Source organism: Macaca fascicularis, chromosome 8 (genome assembly GCF_037993035.2).
Source record: "Macaca fascicularis isolate 582-1 chromosome 8, T2T-MFA8v1.1".
Taxonomy (NCBI): domain Eukaryota; kingdom Metazoa; phylum Chordata; class Mammalia; order Primates; family Cercopithecidae; genus Macaca; species Macaca fascicularis.
The window spans coordinates 33371616-33376853 of record NC_088382.1 but is presented as its reverse complement, the minus strand read 5'-3'; positions in this window follow the sequence as shown (position 1 = coordinate 33376853).

Sequence of the window (5238 nt, the reverse complement as noted above, 5' to 3'; positions counted from 1 at the left end):
TAAACCATATAGGGTAATTTTCTGATGTTGCTATGGCATCTATAAACTGTCATGGCACTGGTGGGAGTGTCTTTTATCATGCTAATGCATTATAATTATAATGAGCAGTGAGCACGACCAGAGGTCACTTTGGCCGCCATCTTGGTTTTGGCAGATTTTGGTCGCCTTCTTTACCACATGCCGTTTTATCAGCAAGGTCTTTGTGACCTGTATCTTGTGCTGACCTCCTATGTCACCCTATGACTTAGAATACCTTAACCCCCTGGGAATGCAGCCCAGTAGGTCTCAGCCTCATTTTATCCAGTCCCTACTCAAGATGGAGTCCCTCTGGTTCAAACACCTCTGACATGCATGGAAGCATCACAGGAAAGTGAGTCCTCAATACCCAGTGAGATTTAGAAGCTATATCCCCTTCTCCATAGGGGAGAGGGAAGTGGGGAATGTAGGCAACTTTTGGAGGAAAAGTAAATAGTTTTTAGGGGAGGTGAATGGAGACAAAGAACAGATAATGGTGTGGGATGAAGTTCATCTGGACTCTGGATGTGGTGTTTGACTTTCAGTCTCTTCCGTGATGAGTTTACTCTTCCTTGGTTGATGAAAAAACAAGGGAAGGGATAGAATACAATTGTGTTCTCTTCTGGCAGATCTTTAGGTAGATAAGGAAACCTCAAAGAAAAAACTCTTCTGGCCTCTGCTGATTCCCAAGTACCTTCAATATAAAATAATCAGCATACCAAGGTGCCATATTTGGGGGTGATATCCCCTGGACTCTTTCGGTCTCATTTAGTTGAAGAACTTAAAGACAGGCAAAGCCTTTAGGAAAGGTGAATCCACATCTGTTTTCCCTGTTTGCATTTAGGAAGCCCACTGAATTATAGAGTATCTACCTTAAAAGGTTTAGTCTTCCAATAAAGCAATGGAGAATGTGCTTAAGATCATGAACTCTGGAGCCAGAATGCCACTTACTAGCTGAGTGGACTTTTGGCAGTTACTTAACCTCTTTGTGCCTCAATTTCCAGTTCTGCAAAATAAGGATAGTAATATCACCTACCTCATTAATATAGTTAAAGGAAATAATGTGCAATTAATGAGTTACATGTAAACTGCTTTTAACAGTGCTTGGTATGTAGTCAGCTCTATGCAAGCTTAATGCGATTTTTTAAAAAGTCAGACTTGACAAAGTATATTAGGGTTAAGAATAGTTCTTGTATTATTTCTCCCGCTCAGTATTCTTATCTCTCAAGGTTTTTGTTAATAATAGTTTCTGTTAAGCCTCAACAAGTTAAACTGATGCTTAATGAAATTTATGTTATATTTAAGGGAAAGTAAACTAAATTTCTAAGAAGATAGGTGTGGCAAAATAAAAAATATTTGGTCTTTGTCCCTGGTCCCTGGCACAGAGTTTCTCAAGCCCTTGGAAATTACTGGGTTGGTTGTTTGTTTTGAGATGGAGTCTTGCTCTCAGGGGGAGTGCAGTGGTGCCATCTTGGGTCACTGCAACCTCCGCCTCCCGAGTTCAAGCAATTCTGCCTCAGCCTCCCAAGTAGTTGGGATTACAGATGCCCACCACCATGCCTGGCTAATTTTTGTATTTTTAGTAGAGATGGGGTTTCACCATGTTGGCCAGGCTGGTCTTGAACTCCTGACCTCAAATTATCTGCTTGCCTCAATCTCCCAAAGTGCTGGGATTGCAGGCATGAGCCACCATGCCTGACCAGAATGTACTGTCTTTTGTATGCTAATGAGAACATATGACTAGAGGATCAGAACTCTCAGCCCTGACCCACAAACTCCAGGGAGGTTACAGGGACTACAAACTGAATCATAAAAACTCCTGAATGATTAGACTTGGAAAGCTTCCAGGCTAGTGCTGTGCTGAGAGGCTGACGTGCTCAAAGAAGGAATGGAAACCCTGTGCCATCCCATCCCATCTCATGGCCTTGGCATTTCTTCCTTTCAGCTGTTCCTGAGTTGTACCCTTGTAATACATCTGCAGTAGTAAACACACACTTTCCTGAGTTCTCTGAGTCATTCTAGAGAATTACTGAGCCTGAGGGATCATGGGAATATCCCAATTTGGAGTTGGCTGGACAGAAGTATGGGTAGTTTGGGCACCCTATTTGGTGCTGACAAATGAAGTGGGGGTAGTTCTATGGGAATGTGGGGTCTGGGCTAACTCCAGATAGCATCAGAACTGTACTGAATTGCTGGACATTCAGTTGGTGTTGGAGAATCGGTTGCTGGTGTTTGAAAAACCACACATTTGGTGTCAGAAAACACTACACAATGGGGTTTCGAGTGGATAAGATGACCTCTGATGACGTCATGTGCCATGGCAATTAATATACAGCAGTCCTTCCCAAAGTCATCTTCCTCCCAGTGTGGAGACTCTCTAAAGAGATGCTGACAGTGCACTGGGAGAAACCCAGATGTAAATGGATGTGTGCGTACATGCTGGGGTTTAAAAATATGAGCATGGGCTGGGCATGGTGGCTCACGCCTGTAATCCCAGCACTTTGGGAGGCGGAGGTGGGTGGATCACCTAAGGTCAGGAGTTCGAAACCAGCCTGGCCATAACATGGCGAAACCCTGTCTCTACTAAAAATACGAAAATTAGCTGGGCACAGTGGCACACGCCTGTAGTCCCAGCTGCTTGGGAGGCTGAGGCAGGAGAATCACTTGAACCCGGGAGGCAAAGGTTGCAGTGAGCCGAGATCATGCCACTGCACTGCAGCCCGGGTGACAGAGCAAGACTGTCTCAAAATAAACAAATAAATAAAATAAAAAATAAAAATAAGAGCATGAACTCTTTGATGCCATTCCCTTCAAAAGGTAGAGCCTAATTCCCCAACCCTTCAGTGTAGAATGAACTTAGTGACTCAATTCTAACAAATCAAATTCAGCAGAAATGATCGTGTACAACTTCAGAGACTAGGTCATGAAAGGCCCTGTGGCTTCCGTCCTCTCTGGGATCACTCATTCTGGAGAAAGCCAGCTGCCATGTCAAGAGAACACCCAGGTAGCCTTGTAGAGAGGCTCATGTGATGACGAACTAAGGCCTTCTGGCAACAACCATGTTAGTGCGCCATCTTGGAAATGGATACTGCAGCCCCAGCATCAGCTAAGACACACACAGATTCTTGATTCTCAGAAACTGAGTGAGCTAATAAGATGTGTGTTGTTTTAGTTTTGGGGGTAGTTTGTTACACAGCATACATAACTACTACAGTGTGTCCTTATGGATGAAGTGAAGTTTCATCACTGTTTCCAGACCTTACACTATTCAATTGGCGAAGATCCATCATCTTGACCAAACAGCTAGTGCCAGATTGCAATAAGATGATTTGATAAAATGGTTTCTCTTTTTTCCCTGTCCAGTTACTACCTCATGTCACATGGATGTCTGGGTTCTCCTAATCACTTAGCTTATTTGTCTAGAATATTTGGGATGTAGTTTCAGTATAGTCTCAAGTGAGACAGAGTGCCACTAGGAGAAGGCTGACAGCCTGGCTATGCAGAAGCCCCAAAGAGTGAAGTCTGCAGTCATCTGTCTGAGCTTTGGTTCTCTATCTTGAAGAATCAGAAACTATGTTTCATTAGAATATTCAGAAATTCATAGACTAAACTGACAAACTTGGGGGCAGAACCACACAAAACAAAATTCACGAGACTGACGTATAAACCAGAGAATTTCTCTAAATTTACTATGTGCAGAATGAAATTTTGGTGCCCTTATGCAGAATTCTCCCTCTTCCTGAACAATAATAGTTTAAAGGCCATATTAACAATCAGAAGATGGTTCAGTTAGACTTGTAATTAGTGCCAAAAGAAGTGGCAAGTCTCAAGGTATGTTCTCCCTAAGCCACATACCTTGGGTCTTGATAAACTAGTCCTAACTGAAGTAGAGAACACTTTGGGTCACTGAATTACTCACATCTCTTGGATGCAGGACTTCCTTTTCATGGATAACACTGTATACACACTGTCATATTTTGTTTCTTCAAATCCCATTTTGGTGAGTTGATAATTTTGGTTATTTTCTTTCCTCAAATGAGTTAATATCATGTAACAACCTACAGTGTACCTGGGAAGCATTGAGACTCTCCTCACTATGTGTTGATTCTCTGGTGGTTTCTTCTTATCAAGTCCTTAGAAGGTATCTCACTGTTGCCCCACATAGTACCTGTGTAGTTTGGAAAGGCCATTTACTTAGCATATCAGAGCCTATCCAGAGAGAATACATTAGAACCAGTATAGAATTTCAAAGACTGTCTTGTAATTTCTGATTTCTTTTATCTAGAAAATTTCCATGATCAACAACATTCTGAACTGATCACCAGGGGGTTGAAAAATGAATAAATAGCAGTCAACAGAAATAGGGCATTTATGTTCTCCTTTTCAAAAGCTCAATGTTTCATCCACTACAGTATAGTTTTCCAAGTTTAGTCGTGAGTATTCTTACCAAGATCATTCCAATTTCGAACAATTGGGCTAATTTGCGCTGTCAGATTCAGAAATTCAAAAATATATTTTTCTCTATTCACAATTAAAAATTAAATTTTGAGTCAGGAGTTTGAGACCAGCCTGGGCAACACAGCAAGATCCTGTCTCCACAAAAAGTTAAAAACCATAAAAAAGCCAGGCATGGCGGCTTATGCCTGTAGTCCCAACTACTCAAGAGGCTGAGGATCACTTCAGCCTGAGGAGGTCAGGTGATCCATGCGAGCAAAGATTGTGCCACTGCACTCCAGCCTAGGTAACAGAGTGAGATCCTTGTCTCTAAAATAAATAAATAAAAATTAAATTTTGAGAAAATATCTTAGTATTTTAGTATCTCAGTATTAGTCAATACCTACTAATTCAAAAGTTGAGAAGTATGTTCCAGTAAATGTATACTTGAATTACTTTGAAAATTTGGAATTATAAAATTCTCAACATCTTGCTCACTACAGACAATAGAATAATAAAGCTCAATGATGAGTGATTAGTACTATGCTAAAATATTAACAATTTCAGAAACTTGTATAAATTTCAAAATTTCTTTTCGTTTCATTGTCCTCAGAAACCCAAGAATGCCACTCATTTGTATTCTACTGAAGACATCTTTCCCTGGTTACTTTTGTTTTACCAAAAAGAAAAAAACTGTATTTTTCTTAAAAACAAAGTGAAGTCTAAATTAATTCAATAGCTACTGAAATTTCACCTGAAATTTTAAACAGCTACAAATCCACAAGAGGA